Raw genomic sequence first — 16,684 nt, forward strand, 5'->3', positions numbered from 1 at the left:
AGAGTGGAATCATCGGCGTAGGAATGGATAGGACAGTTCGTTTTGGAAAGAAGATCATCAATGAACAACAGAAAAAGAGTGGGAGATAGGACAGAACCCTGTGGGACATCACTGTTAATAGATTTAGGGGAAGAACAGTGACCGTCTACCACGGCAGAAATAGAACGGTCAGAAAGGAAACTGGAGATAAAGGTACAGAGAGAAGGATAGAAACCGTAGGAGGGTAGTTTAGAAAGCAAAGATTTGTGCCAGACCCTATCAAAAGCTTTTGATATGTCCAGCGCAATAGCAAAAGTTTCACCGAAACGGCAAAGAAAGGATGACCAAGAGTCAGTTAAGAAGGCTAGGAGATCACCTGTAGAACGCCCCTTGCGGAACCCATACTGGCGATCAGATAGAAGGTCAGAAGTGGAAAGGTGCTTTTGAATCTTCCGGTTAAGGATTGAGTCAAAAGCTTTAGATAGACAAGAAAGTAAAGCTATAGGACGGTAGTTTGAAGGATTGGAGCGGTCACCCTTCTTAGGCACAGGCTGTATGAAGGCATACTTCCAGCAAGAAGGAAAGGTAGATGTTGACAGGCAGAGGCGAAAGAGTTTGACCAGGCAGGGTGACAGCACGGAGGCACAGTTTTTAAGGACAATAGGAGGCACTCCATCAGGTCCATAAGCCTTCTGAGGATTGAGGCCAGAGAGGGCATAGAAAACATCATTTTGAAGAATCTTTATAACAGGCATAAAGGAGTCAGAGGGGGGATGAGTAGGAGGAATATGCCCAGAATCATCCAGAGTGGAGTTTTTAGATAAAGTTTGAGAGAAGAGTTCAGCCTTAGAGATAGATGAGACGGCAGTGTTGCCGTCAGGACTGAGGAGTGGAGGGAAAGATGAAGAAGTGAAGTTGGAGGAGATGTTTTTGGCTAGATGCCAGAAGTCACGGGAAGAGTTAGAGAAAGCAAGGTTTTGACATTTTCTATTAATGAAAGAATTTTTAGTTAGTCGGAGAATAGATTTGGCACGATTTCGGGCAGAAATGTAAAGTTCATAATTAGCATTAGTTTGAAGGCTCTGGTACCTTTTGTGAGCTACCTCTCTATCATTGACAGCACGAGAACAAGCGTGATTAAACCAAGGCTTTTTAGCGTGAGGAGTAGAGAAAGAACGAGGAATGTATGCCTCCATTCCAGAGACAATCACCTCTGTGATGCGCTGAGCTCACACAGAGGGGTCTCTATCCTGGTAGCAATAATCATTCCACGGGAAATCGGAAAAGTACATCCTCAGGTCGTCCCACCGAGCTGAAGCAAAATGCCAGAAGCATCGCCTCTTCGGTGGGTCCAGAGGGTGTACAGGAGCGATAGGACAGGATGCAGAAATAAGACTGTGATCGGAGGAGCCCAACGGAGAGAACAGTTTGACAGAATAAGCAGAAGGGTTTGAGGTAAGGAAGAGGTCTAGAATGTTGGGCCGATCTCCAAGACGGTCGGGAATACGTGTAGGGTGCTGGACCAACTGCTCTAGGTCGTTGAGGATAGCAAAGTTGTAGGCTTGTTCACCAGGATGGTCCGTGAAAGAGGATGAAAGCCAAAGCTGGTGGTGAACATTGAAATCTCCTAGGATGGAGATTTCAGCGAAGGGAGAGTGGGTCAAGATGTGCTCCACTTTAGAATTCAAATAGTCAAAGAATTTTACATAGTTGGTAGAGTTAGGTGAGAGATAAACAGCACAGATGTATTTAGTAATAGAATGACAATGAAGTCTTAGCCAGATGGTGGAAAATTCAGAAGAGTCAAGGTTGTGGGCACGATAGCAAGTGATGTCGTTGCCAGATACTTTTTTACTAATTTCTGTCACGTGCATATCAAACAACATGTTACTGTCGAAATGTAGCCCCAAGTTTTTGACATTTTGGCAAGGTTTAGCTAAGGCACCCCTTACTTTGATTGTGGTGTTATCCGGTATTCGTGATACCAGAGCTCTTGTGCCTAGAAATATACATTGAGTCTTTTTGGAGTTCAGCAAGAGACCGTTCCTGTTAAAGTAGTTTTTAATTTTTTCTAACGTATGTTCTGTACTAAGAATTAATTCAGGTAGATTTTAAGTATTTCCAGTATGAATGAATTGTGTGTTGTCAGCATATTGTATTATAAAACATTCTTTAATTTCGTGTGACAGGTCATTTACTTAAACATTAAATAGCAAAGGGCCGAGAATAGATCCTTGCGGGAGTCCAAAAGATACTTCTAGTGTAGAGGACAAGTTTCCCCCAATTCGCACAGACTGAGTCCTGTTACACAAATAATCTTTAAACCAAAATATATCGATTCCTAATTTGTTACATTTTCTAAGTAGAATGTTATGGCTGACACTGTCAAAAGCTTTAGATAGGTCGCAAAGAGTTAAAAGACATATTTCTCTTTTGTCCATGGTGTCATAAATCATTTTAGAAACTTATAAGAGTGCCGTCTCAGTAGATAAGCTTGGTCTGAAGCCATGTTGAGTACTGCTAAAGAGGCAATTCTGTTCCATAAATTGGACCAATTGAGTTGCGACTATCTTTTCCAATATTTTCGATACAACTGGGAGCAAGGAAATTGGCCTGTAGTTACCTACTTCTTCTGGATCTCCTTTCTTAAATATTGGTGTGACAATAGCATGTTTCCAGGCATTAGGAAAGATACCTGTTGTTATAGATGTATTTATGATACATGTGATGTATGGTAGAATTGCTGGCAGAGCGTCTTCGATGAATCTCAGGGAAATATTGTCAGATCCATATGAATTGGATTCCTTGAGGTGCTTTATAGTGAGAATGAGTGTGTCAGTATCGATAGGCTGGGGTTGAAAGGTGTTACGACTGTTATTGTTTTCAGGGTGTGAGTTATCGTGATTAGACTGTTTTGAGATTCCTCGAAAGCTTTTTTTCCAACATTAGCAAAGAAATTATTGAAGTCTTCGACATTGCATTCCTGATATACTTTATTAGCTTGTTTCTTTGTATTAGGAACTATTTCTCTCAAGATTTTCCACACAGCTGTTGTGTTACCTCTGGACGTGTTAAGTCTATCTTTATAATAGTCCTTCCTGGCAGTACCCATCATGGCTTTGACTTTTTTCTTTAGGACTTTATATTCTTGTTGTAGGCTTATGTTATATCTATCGTGTTTTAGAGTTTTCTGTTTGGTGTTCCTTTCTTTCATGACGTGGTGAATTTCTTCAGTTAACTATGGAGCGGGAGGCCTTCTTAACTCTTTGGTTACCATCGGGGCACAAAGGAAAAGACATGAGCAGAAAATGTTAGTAAATAAACTTGTCTGTACGTTAACATCATCAGTATTAAAGATTTGTCTGAAGTTGATCGTCTCTTTGTAAAGTGCATTACAAAATACGGTTGGGGAGTAATTTCCTAGACTTCGTTTTGTTACAACAGTTGGTTGGTAGCACTTAGGCTTACGTACATTTGTAGTGACAGAAATTAGGTCATGGTCTGCAATGGAGCATGGATGAACATCAGAGGTTATAACTGTATCTGGCCTGTTAGTGACAATAACATCAAGGAGCGTTGCAGTGTTAGCCGTAACTCTCGTGGGATTTTGAATAAGCTGAGAAAATTTGGCATTGGTAATGATATTCCTGAGTTTACTTGCGGTACATAAATAATCATCGTTGAGGTCGCCGAGCAAAAAGAACGTTTTCTTTTGAAGACATACTAATCTAAGAATATCCTGAATATAATCAAATGATTCTTGTGTTGCTTTAGGGTGGCGGTATAGACATCCTACGATGATAGATGGCATTTTTCGGTGTTGTATGGTGACCCAGACATTCTCAATACCTGGTGGCCTGCTAACAGTGTGTGTGGGGAGAAGAGTAACACTCAGGTAGTCCTTAACATAAATACAAACTCCACCACCCCGTCCAGTGTCATACCAGTAAGTTGGTCTGGAGTATGATGAAGGAGCCACGTCTCACTGACACAAAGGACATATATATGTCTATCTTTCACTAATAGTTCAACCTCTACTTTGTTTCCTAGGAGGCTCTGTGCATTAATGTGTTCTATTGTCAGATAATCGTTTTCATTGTGTCCTTTCACTGTATTACTACTGACGTTTTCTTCTTTGCCGGACTCCTACTGGTTATAGTAATCGCACAGACGGTTCTTATGACCAAGCTTACGACACATGCCACATCGTAACCTATGGTCAAACCTGCACTGAGCCTGTCGGTGGTTAAATTCACCACAGTTGAAGCAGCCGTGGCGAACGTGGTGATGCCCATATTGCCTGTCTTGATTGTAGTCAGTGTGTCGGGCTGGTGCATGGAGGGGGTGGGCGTGATCATGGTGGGCTGGATATGTGGGACCCCAGCGTCTGTCGTTTCCATCGTGGTGGCCTCATGGGTGTGAGGTGGGATGGTGGGTCCTTCCACCCTGGTACCCCGTGTCTGCAGGTTTGTCTTGAAAGTGAGAGTGAGGTGCAGTACTCGGTCTAGGTGGGTTTGATGAAGGGTGGGGCTGGCTGTGATCCCCGCGACCTGTCATGGTCCCCGGGGAGCCAGATGATATGAGGCGACCCGACTGGCGGCGCCTCCCGCCAGCGACCCGCCACCCGTCGCTGTCCTGGACTCCTGGCCATGGTGAGGGGGGTGGGGAGGGAGGGTCTCGGGCGGCTCATGTCGCACCTCGCTGGGTTGGCAGGGGTCTGGGATTTTCTTAAGGTTATCCCAGTTCACGGACACTTTGAGTTTCTCACTGCTTTCCGATGGCACTGAATAGCCTAACTGCCCCCTGCCTGTTGAGCAGCAAACCCTGATGTATGCCTTGTGTATGGAAGCAGGACTCGTCTATATCACCTGTGCCCAGCCTGAGATCTAGGTCGGGATTTATTATTGAGATGCCATTGACTTCACTCCACTTTTTGATTTGTTCGTTCAGGTCACTGATCTTTGTTTGCAGCGAGTCACTCTGTAGACTAGGCACAGGTAGGCATACATGCACGTCCATATGTTCATTTTTACTTTTCAACTCGCAGAGCAGGGCACTTAGATTGTTTATTATTTATGTGTCTGCCCTGTTATCTAGTAGGTCAAAGAGCCCTCCATAGATGACACACGTGGCAGGAGTCCAGTTCAGTTTATCCTTCACCCAACATCTCATAAGGTCAAAATTAGCTTCATGCAAAGTTCTTATTTTAGTGTTTTTTGTCAGGTCAGACATTCTGATGTATTGAAGGTTAATGTCACCAAGGAGAAGAGTGTTGGCAACAGGGACTCACCCGTGACCTCTCTAGGCTGCGCGTCTCTGCGGCTACGTGTTTCATAGTTCGTTTCCATTGCGGCCTCTATAGCTGCGATGCGCTGCTCCAGGCGTGTGTAATCAGGACTTGGGGGGGGGCTGCGATTCTTGATCACTGTGTAACTTTTCCTCTATTGCAGCCACGCGGTCACACAGGTTATTAATGGAGGAGGGAGGCAGGGCAGGTGCGGCCTCACCCTCACCGTCCCTCTGACCTGTGTTGCCGGCCTCCAGTATTGCCATACGAGTGTGGAGGATTTCAATCATAGCACTAAGTTTCTGTAGTTCTTTCTTGAGTTCCTCTACAACATCATTTTTTTCAATATCGTTTGTTCCGTCTATGTCAGGTGACATTTGCTTGGATGCTGTTGACCCTTGTTCACTATCACCAGCAACAGAATTGTTCAGGTCTTGATTACCTGTCGCCGCGCGTTCCCACGTTCCCACACGTTTGTAATTCCAAGTGATCGGCAGTGCTTTTGTAGTTGCACTTTAGTGAAGTCAGCGTGCAGGAATTCCTTGGTAGGGTTGTTGAGAGATGGCTTACCGGTGGATGCCTGGGGTGAGTGGCGAGGAGGTGGGGACGCCGAGGTCGTAGATGCCATTTTATGGGTGGCTGACTTTTTCCAACACTATATGGTTATTATCTTCCTCGTGGTGGGTATTGTTAGCCTTTTTGTTAGCTGTTTTTTTGTGTTTTTGATTAAGGCGCGAACTGTTATCTCACGTGAGGTCCGGTGTACCGTTGCCTGCTTTCTCCAGTTGATAGAAGTCGTGAGACAACACAATAGCCTTTTTAGTTAAGTGATGTGTGGCCGAGCGGTAGCCGTTACAAGTTCACTTTAGTTCACTTTAGTTCTCTCTCTCAGGTTGATACAAATACCAAATGTATTTTAACTATATTAACAGTTGTACTACATAAGGTTTACAGTTTACGTGAGCGAGACGCACGAAATCAGAGACAGCCACACCGCTGCAGGGCGCGGAGCGGCAGAGCACCGCTCGCCTGCCCGTCACCCGTCTTCTCTCCTCTTCTCTGCGTTGTTCGCCTGTTTTATTTGCTTGTAGTGCGTCCGGAAGGGTGGGGCTTCCGGTTGATGACTGTTGATGAAAGTCATCATTTGCTGATCCTAGTGTCAGTTCATCACAGCTTCCCACGGCCAAAAGCACGACGTGTTGTTAGACATCCTGTTGTGCGACACCGACCGGGTGTCGCCACACGTACAGTCATACATACACATGTACATTATAATATACACATTACATCGCTCGGTTCTCTAAAAGTCGCGACCTCGCGACTCACCCGACCTTTAAAAGCAGTGTACCTACCCATGTTACAGTCGCACAATGTGTACTAGTTAAACGAGGTCCTGTTATTGCTTAAAAAAAAAATATATACAAGTCAGAGCCCGCCTAACGATACAGCATCGGGAAATGCCAATGATAATAAAAATAATCATGGAAGTAACAAGAAATGGGCAAAGTACATACAGGGCGAGGTAAACAGGGCTAGAGTCGTGGACATGGAAGCTCAGTACTATTCCGAGAAAACAAAATAATAGCTCGAAAAATGATTTACATGATACATCCTAGTAAAATTAAATTGACTAAACTGTCATTAGGATACATGGTAATGGAGCTATTTGGAATAGTAAAAAGAAAAAGGAACAATCCTTGAAGAAGATCTGCTACACACTGAACCTTCGAGTCACACCTGGACACAAAACTGTCGCAGAGAAACGCTCATCCGTTGCGTGACAATTAATTGCCAGTGTCGTTACCCTCGGCACGCCTTCGAGACGGGTGGGGTTTACAACAATAGATAAGGTTGTGTGAAAAGAGGTAATGTTATCCGTAGAGTCTCCTATTAATTACAATGTGATAACAAGGACAAGTCTGGAGAACCTTAGAAGCATCGGCAGTCAGCACCACTAACTCCTAATACTCCGTTTTACAGGTCTACAGTACTATAAAAGAAAATCCTGTCACTAAGTTGTGAAGTCACTGTTATAACAAATCACACAGAAATATATAATTCCAGCATAATTGATTAAAGTAATTCCAGCATTAATAAACATCAAATGACAAAGACAAATTTCCACCTATCCCTCGATCGTAACGAACGTGGATGACTGACATCTTTGACGCCAAAAAATAATTCCCGTAACGGGTAACAGTGGTATGTCAAGTAAGGGTAAGTAAGACTTGTCTGCTTACTTCCAAAGCTTACAGATATTCACATGCTGGTTACGATAAAAGCTAGGGACAGCATCTGCTCAAGTTAAGTATGTTAGTGCAGAGAAAAAGTCTGTTTTAAGCAGAACCACATGAGGTTCAAGGTTAAATTGTACCTATCCCTATGTTAGTCTACACCCTCGGTTATTACGGCTCCAATTGAATTAAGAAGACTGACTGCCTTGCATCAACTCAGCAATAAAAGAAAATAGTGGGTTAGAGTGAAAAGTATTACTCAAACACTCCCCTTCTCGCATGAAAAGATGCAGGCAACAGCTTAGGAACCAAACATAAATTAGTAGATGCGAGGATGCAGGTTATAGTCGTGTGGTGGAAAGATACACAAAGCAGCGTCAGGCTGAACCTCAAGCCGGCGCTAGTCTTTGGAGACGATCACTATGCACCATTCTGTGCAAAAAAAATCGTAAAGCTCAAATTTCCAACCACCAATTTATCTGACTATTTCTGCCTAAACCACGGGTAAAAGAACACACCAAGGAATTTTTGATTACCGCTGGTGACACCCAAAAAGGTTTAGGTCAGAGGGTCGCGAAGGCCCCCCTCCCCGACGAACGTGTCGACGGCAAACGAAGCTTCAAAAAGGACCCAAAATTATTTTAAATGCCATAAAAGTTGGCTGATAAAACCGTGTAGGTTGCCAGTGGGGCTGTAGTCAAGGGATACTGCACTCCTTCGAAGAGGAACTTTAAGGACAATCATGTACATAAGGAACTCTAGTAATAATCTAGCATTAGCTACAGAAATGGTTTCTCCATCTGTCTAGTTTCCCTGTTTAAAACACGAGATCAAATCAGTAGATAGCCTATAGGCGTCCACTTGCCTATTAAAAAGGCCTGGTTTGCACAGTGTCCACAGCAAAATTTATACCCTTTACGAGGCTGTGTTGCCCATCTTCCCCAAATGTTTCAAGAAAAAGTGACCGAAACGCATCATAATCCTTCCGTCCAGTGAACGCGCTCCTGTTTATGAGGGCCCTACGCCCGTTCCCGGGATTGACCTTCGAGCGGCTGAGAGATATTTAATCTCCCGGATTTGACACGAATGAAATGTCCATGACAATCTCACTTTGAAACAAGAAGTCCCTGGCCGAATAATCTGCCTCCCTTGGTACCCTGCGAAAGGCCTAACTGCTGTTGCTGTTAGTGGGTGATTAGAGGCAGAAGCCATTGTGGGATTAGTAAGGTAAGTAAATACCTCTTGGTTGCACATGCAGCGTAGGAGGAGCAAGCACTCTTTGAAGACTGCTACACTCCTTACATGAGAACAGTTACCGTTATCCTTGACGGCACTGTTCTTTATCTCTACCCACCCCTCATAGTCCTCTGGTCAGGTTTCTCTGCCATTAAAAAGAGTTACTAGTAAAATGAGGAGTAAAATGGTAAAAGAAAAAAAATATTGCTGCAAAAATAAGTAAAGTAATAATCATTCACCGCTAAGTATGTGCTCACTCCTCCCCTATGCTTTTAAAATGCATAATAAAAGAGGAAAAAGAATAATGAGTGAGGCTTAGCAAGACATAACTTCTCCAGTGTGCAATAAAACACACAAAAGAAAGGAGAAAAGAAAATGAATGATTATACATAAAATGCGTAACCATGTTACTCAAGAAAAATATTAAACATCCACACGCCAGGAAAATCAACAGCTGAAAAATCTAATAGATTAGATACGGCCCCACACGCCTAAACACGTGAACATAATAATAGTAAGTCACCTGAAATAATGTTACAAATGGTGTAATTACTGAAACCGTATCAATGAGTGTCAGCTAAAATGTGTTAAAAACCTCGAAGACAGCAACTCGATACCCCACTACTCAGCACGCTCGCGTCCTTCGCCTCGCCGGTGGCAAGGGCAGGGCTGCAGGGGTGGCAGGGTCTGCCGTCCCCCGTCTGGTAGCGGTGGTGGGAGAGGCGGCGGGCAGACAATATACGCCCACCAGTCACCTCAAAGGTCCGAGTTGCCTGGCGAAGATGAGTGCGCACCTACGACGAGTTGTGTCGTAGGAAGAAACAAATGCCTGGACACCTCCAAGGAAACTTGGTTGTGTGGAGGTACGAGGCGGGGCGCGCGGGCTGTGTGGAGGTGCGGGGCGGGGCGGGGTGTGCTCTCGGGTGCGGCTGTGTGCTGACTCGACTCACTGGGGCAGGAAAAGCCGCGCGCTGATGTCAGCGTATGCTTGCTGTGTCCGATACCGTTCACTGCCCCCACACACTGTCACTGAGGCTACGTTTGAGAGAGAGAGATATAACAATTCGGAGTAGTTCGTAACCACGCTGCACATCATTTAAGTTAATAACTTTTGAGCGTTACTTTTTTTTAACGTGGTTAACGACGAGGCTGCCACCAGCCACCATGCATTTTATGTTATGTTAGATTAGAGATAACACCTATAGAACACTTCGGAGAGGTCCGTAAACCGCTGTTCACCATTTTTGTTAGCGATTTTTAAGTTTTTTTTTTTTTTTGTGTTTTTGATTAAGGCGCGAACTGTTATCTCACGTGAGGTCCGGTATACCGTTGCCTGCTTTCACAAGTTGATTGTAGTAAGGTGAGATAACACAATAGCCTTTTTAGTTAAGTGATGTGTGGCCGAGCGGTAGCCGTTATAAGTTCACTTTAGTTCACTTTAGTTCTCTCTCTCAGGTTGATACAAATACCAAATGTATTTTAACTATATTAACAGTTGTACTACATAAGGTTTACAGTTTACGTGAGCGAGACGCACGAAATCAGAGACAGCCACACCGCTGCAGGGCGCGGAGCGGCGGAGCACCGCTCGACTGCCCGTCACCCGTCTTCTCTTCTCTGCGTTGTTCGCCTGTTTTATTTGCTTGTAGTGCGTCCGGAAGGGTGAGGCTTCCGGTTGATGACTGTTGATGAAAGTCATCATTTGCTGATCCTAGTGTCAGTTCATCACAGCTTCCCACGGCCAAAAGCACGACGTGTTGTTAGACATCCTGTTGTGCGACACCGACCGGGTGTCGCCACACGTACAGTCATACATACACATGTACATTATAATATACACATTACAATATTTCACTTATCTGTTCACTTGAGCGCCATACCGTAGGTCCAAGAGAAGCTCTTTGTTGTGTTATTTTAGCGACACTTGTAGATTGCTCGGGAAAAATCGAGATAAAATACGATGCTCCATCAGAGCACGTCTGCCCCGCGTCCGAGAGAGAGAGAGAGAGAGAAAAACTACAAAACAGACTATTACCTTCCTTATTCCTTTTCTCCTGCTCTCTTCCTTCTTCACTGGCGTCTTCTTCCTCTTCCTCTTCTCCTTTCTTCTTCACTAATGCCTTCTCTTCCTTTTCTTTCTTCTCCTCCTCCTCCTCTTTTATACACTTCTTTCCTTCGCACACTCACAACCACAACCAAGGAGACTATAGACTCAGAGCAACACGAGACACCGGCAAGAGCACTTGTTTCTCTCCCCTCCGTCAGCCTCTCGGCCACATTTGAAGTTGAGTTTGTTCCTGAGGCTTTACAGTCTTTCTGCATTTCCCTTTTCTATCCTTTTGTTTGTTTTCTACTTTTACACTTGTTCTTTTAATTTATCTTTTACTGCTGTATTTTTTTCTTCCATACAGCTGATGACGCGGCTGCCGTGTGATTGGCTGGCACGCTTTGCTTAATCGATTCGGATTCGCTGGCGAGTCTGATGACGTCATGAAGGCTTTCGCCCAATCAACTACCTCTCTGATTTACATCCTCTACCACATCTTTTATTCTGAGTTCAGATGCAGCAAAGGATGTGAGGAGGGTGTAAGTCTAAACGAGGGCGTTACATCCTCGAACTTGCCCTCTTTTCAGAATCTGGCCCCTGGTGGTGATGGTATAAAGCACTTTTTTCTCTAGCGGGCTCAAGGGCGGGAGACGAACTGGTAATTCTGGTCCTCTCATTTCACTCGCTGTTAACGCACTATTAAGGCTAAACAGCTAACCAGGCAAGGCGCACTGTACTCCTGGGTGCCTTGGGGTGCTCATGCTCGCTGGCAATCGCTGAACGTGCCGTTGGAGAGCCTATAAGGACAATGATATGACACTTCTTTTCTGGGGAGCACCATGGCGGGGCGAGAGATGTAACTCTGGGCCTCTCATTACACTCGCTGTTAACGCACTATTTAAGGCTGTACAGCTAACCAACTACGGCCGTATACACTCCTGGCTGCCTTGGGGTGATGCTGTTCACTGGTCATCACTCCACACGTTCTAAGGGAGCCGCTACAGCGAGTTTGAGAGCTTTGGTCACCCCGAGCAATGTCAATATAAGAGGAATAAGGGAGAACAAAGGGACACTCAAACATGAGGCAAGTGTGCCGGGGTGGAATGGTAAAGCAAACACAAGGTGGTGTGGAGGTGTACGAGGCTAGGGGGAAGAAGCAAGGCGGGAAGGCACTCTCTTTTGGCCACTCTTCTCAACTTTTTTTTTATAGAGGCAGTGATTAGCGGGATGTTTTTCTCATTATTATTATTTTTTTTTTTTTTGGCCCTTCAGTTTATCCCTTTACTGAACAAAATATGGGAAGAGCGAAACTCTTAAATCGAGGCGATAATACACTTGCCATTCGAGGTGCCCTTTATCCTAGGAAGTTTCCTGCCAGCTGACTAGTTGAACACACGATGTCCGAACAACAACCTTGTATTTTAGTTAATTGCCGGCTAATGTGACTCAAAACTTATTTACTATCTCAAGTTGCTCCGAACGATATGTCACGCCAATTAAAGTTGATAACGTATTCAGAACATATGAAGTAATGTGCAAATGGTAAGTCTCGATTTGCTAGCATCAGCCGCCCAAGTTAGCGACGCAAATATGTTTATCAATTGGCCAGGTGTTGTCGCATCAGCGAGGCCTCGGGTTTATGCTCCTGTCTGAATTATAAAGAACTAAGGCACTTGAATAGGTAACTGATACGTTGTTTGTTGCGTGGGGAGGACACTTGAGGAGTTAAATACTGTATTACAGGTGTCAACATGAAGTAGTTTGTCAATGTTTTTTTTCCCTGTATCTAGCATTTTTAGCCTGTATATGTGTTTTCGTCTCTCTCTCTCTCTCTCTCTCTCTCTCTCTCTCTCTCTCTCTCTCTCTCTCTCTCTCTCTCTCTCACACACACACACACACACACACACACACACACACACATACATCCACACACACAAGTTTCCCGCCTTCACCATCCACCGTCACCACACAATACAAGTGACACATCATCGCCACCACCACCACCACCACTTCTCAACTTTAAGGAAACATTACCATCTCATTTCGCACAAACTTCTGGTCAAGGCTTTTTCCTGATAGTTTTTAGTTCTTCTGTGTCTTCTGCGGCTTGTCTCTTCAGCATCGCAACGTGAGCTTCGTGGGAGCACGCCAGCGCCAGTCCCAGGGCCCACCGCCTCGCCGAAACCTCGAGTGCTGCACCTGCCGCTCCCCCCAACAGCAGACTCAGCCGGGAGGTGGAGGCGATCGCGTGTGCTGCCCGTAAATCGTAGCCCCGGCGTGGCTCCCCTACCAATGACACTCTGCAATCCTTCAATATACTTTCCTGTCACTCTGCAATCCTTCAATACACTTTCCTGTCACTCTGCAATCCTCCAATACACTTTCCTGTCACTCTGCAATCCTTCAATACACTTTCCTGTCACTGCAATCCTTCAATACACTTTCCTGTCACTCTGCAATCCTTCAATACACTTTCCTGTCACTCTGCAATCCTTCAATACACTTTCCTGTCACTCTGCAATCCTTCAATACACTTTCCTGTCACTCTGCAATCCTTCAATACACTTTCCTGTAACTTTGCAATCATCCAATACACTTTCCTGTCACTCTGCAATCCTTCAATATACTTTAATCTATCTCTGCAATCCTTCAATACATTTTCGTGTCACTCTGCAATAACTCAATACACTTTCCATTCACTCTGCAATCCTTCAATACAATTTCCTGTCAATCTGCAATCCTTCAATACACTTTCCTGTCACTCTGCAATCCTTCAATACACTTTCCTGTCACTCTGCAATCCTTCAATACACTTTCCTGTCACTGCAATTATTCAGTACACTTTCCTGTGGCCCTGCAATCCTTCAATACATTTTCCTGTCACGCTGTAATCCTTCAGTACACTTTCCTGTCACTCTACAATCCTTCAATTTACTTTTTTGTCACCCATCAATCCTTCAATACACTTTATTGTCACTCTGCAATCATTCAAATCACTTTTTTGTCACTCAGCAATCCTTCAATTCATTTTCCCGTAACTCTGCAATTCTACAATACACTTTCCTGTCACTCTGCAATCCTTCAATTCATATTCGTGTCACTCTGCAACCCTTCAGTTCATATTCGTGTCTCTCTGCAATCCTTCCATACACTATAATGTCACTCTGGAATCCTTCGAAACACTTTCCATTCACTCTGCAATCCTTCAGTACCCTTTCCTGTCATTCTGCAATCCTTCACTACATTTTCCTGTCATCCAGCAGTCCTTCAATACACTTTTCTGTCACTTTCAGGTCTCTTCTCACATAACTTCTTTCTCTGTCACTGCAATCCTTCATCACACTCTCCTTGAAATACTTCTGCACTTCAATACACTTTTCTACTCCGCAATCTTCAACACTACAAAGGTCATAGAGGACAGGAAATGTATTGAAGGATTACAGAGTGATATGAAAATGTATTGAAGGATTGCAGTGACAGAAAATGTACCATGAGAGTTCTAATCTTTTTCTGGCACGTAGATGAAGGTTTGCAGAGTGACAGAAAGTGTATTAGCGATTGCAGAGGACAGAAATGTATTGAAGATTGCAGAGGACAGGAAAGGTATTGAAGGACAGATAATAGAGGCTTGAAAGATAGCAGAGTGATAGGAAAATGTATTAGCATTGCAGAGGACAGGAAATGTATTGAAGGATTGTAGAGGACAGAAACAAATGAAGGGGATTGTAGATATGTGTTAATGAATGCTACGTAGAGGACAGGAAAGTATAATAAGGATTTCAGAGGACAGAAAATGTATTGAAGGACTGCAGAGTGACAGGAAAGTTTATTGAAGACTGTGGAGGACATGAAAGTGTATTGAAGGAATGGAAGACAGGAAAGTGTATTGAAGGATTAAGAGTGACATGAAAAGATGAAGGATTGCAGAGTAAGAGGAAAGTATATTGAATGATTGAAGAGTGACAGGAAAGATTATTGATGGATTGCAGAGTGAAAGGAAAGTGTATTGAAGGAATGGAGATTGACAGGAAAGTGTATTGAAGGATTGCAGAGTGACATGACAGTGTATTGAAGGATTGCAGAGTAACAGGAAAGTATATTGAAGGATGGCAGAGTGACAGGAAAGTGTATTGAAGGATTGCAGAGTGACATGAAAGTGTATTGAAGGATTGCAGAGTGACATGAAAGTGTATTGAAGGATTGCAGAGTGACAGGAAAGTGTATTGAAGGATTGCAGAGTGACAGGAAAGTGTATTGAAGGATTGCAGAGTGACAGGAAAGTGTATTGAAGGATTGCAGAGTGACAGGAAAGTGTATTGAAGGATTGCAGAGTGACAGGAAAGTGTATTGAAGGAATGCAGAGTGACAAGAAAGTGTATTGAAGGAATGCAGAGTGACAGGAAAGTGTATTGAAGGAATGCAGAGTGACAGGAACGTGTATTGAAGGATTGCAGAGTGACAGGAAAATGTATTGAAGGATTGCAGAGTGACAGGAAAGTGTATTGAATGATTGCAGTGACAGGAAAGTGTATTGAAGGAATGCAGAGTGACAGGAACGTGATGGTTTATTGCTGCAAAAGTACACATCAAAGGAGACGGGGGACTTCAGTGCTCCTCACCATTATTCACCTGTTATGCCTTCTTGGTCAGACTCTCGTATTATTCTGGATAGCTTAATATGTATGCATAGGGCATATACATACAACGAAATCCCCCCTGTTATTTAATTAATAAATGTGAAGTCTGCTAAGTAAATATGAATAATGATCATTTGTAATGAATATAAGTGGAGAGTCTGTCTTGATGACATCTGCTAAATAGTAGAACTTTAATACGTGTCACCATTATCTCACCTATTATCCCTTATAAATATTAGGCTATTGGACGATGTGAGCGGTGTATTACAACGAAACACTCCACATTTTTTCATCATATTTATTCATCCCAGTTATTCTTTATATTTATTATTCACGTTTACTATTCTTGTACGTTTATTTTTCACATTTATCCTTGACAATCCTCCGCTCAGCTGATGCAAAGTTTGGATGTCCCGCCGCTCCGGCATACCAACACTGCCGACTCACGCGCCTTCGTCTTGTCATGACCGTCGCCACGCTTGGGGTCACCGATGGCACGAAAACGACTGTGAAAGCAGATCAAGGCGGTGGTAATGTCTGTTACCAGGCTGGCAGGGCCTTTGTTTAGGGTGTTCAGACGGCTGTGAAAGTGGCCCTAAATCAGCTGATGTTTGGCGCCAGGCATCAGCTGATCCGCCATTTTTTTTCTCTTCAAAGCGACACTCGAGGTGAGCAAAGCTCTCAAACTCGCTGTAGCGGCTACCTTACAACGTGTGGAGTAATGACCAGTGAAGAGTAGCACCCCAAGGCAGCCAGGAGTGTATACGGCCGTAGTTGGTTAGCTGTATAGCCTTAAATATTGCGTTAACAGCGAGTGAAATGAGAAGTCCAGAGTTACCTGGCTCCCGCCCCGCCATGGTCCTCCACTACTCCCTAGAAAAGAAGTGTCATATCATTGTCCTAATAGGCTCTCCTTCGGCACGTGCAGCGATTGCCAGCGAGCATGAGCACCCCAAGGCACCCAGGAGTACAGTGCGCCTTGCCTGGTTATCTGGTTAGCCTTAATAGTGCGTTAACAGCGAGTGAAATGAGAGGACCAGAATTACCAGTTCGTCTCCCGCCCTTGAGCCCACTAGAGAAAAAGTGCTTTATACCATCACCACCAGGGGCCAGATTCTGAAAAGAGGGCAAGTTCGAGGATTTAACGCCCTCGTTTAGACTTACACCCTTCTCACACCCTTTGCTGCATCTGAATTCAGAATAAAAAATGTGGGTGGGATGTATATCAGAGAGGCAGTTGATTGGGCGAAAGGCTTCATGACGT

The sequence above is a fragment of the Eriocheir sinensis genome, chromosome 47 (genome assembly GCF_024679095.1).
Source record: "Eriocheir sinensis breed Jianghai 21 chromosome 47, ASM2467909v1, whole genome shotgun sequence".
Taxonomy (NCBI): Eukaryota; Metazoa; Arthropoda; class Malacostraca; order Decapoda; family Varunidae; genus Eriocheir; species Eriocheir sinensis.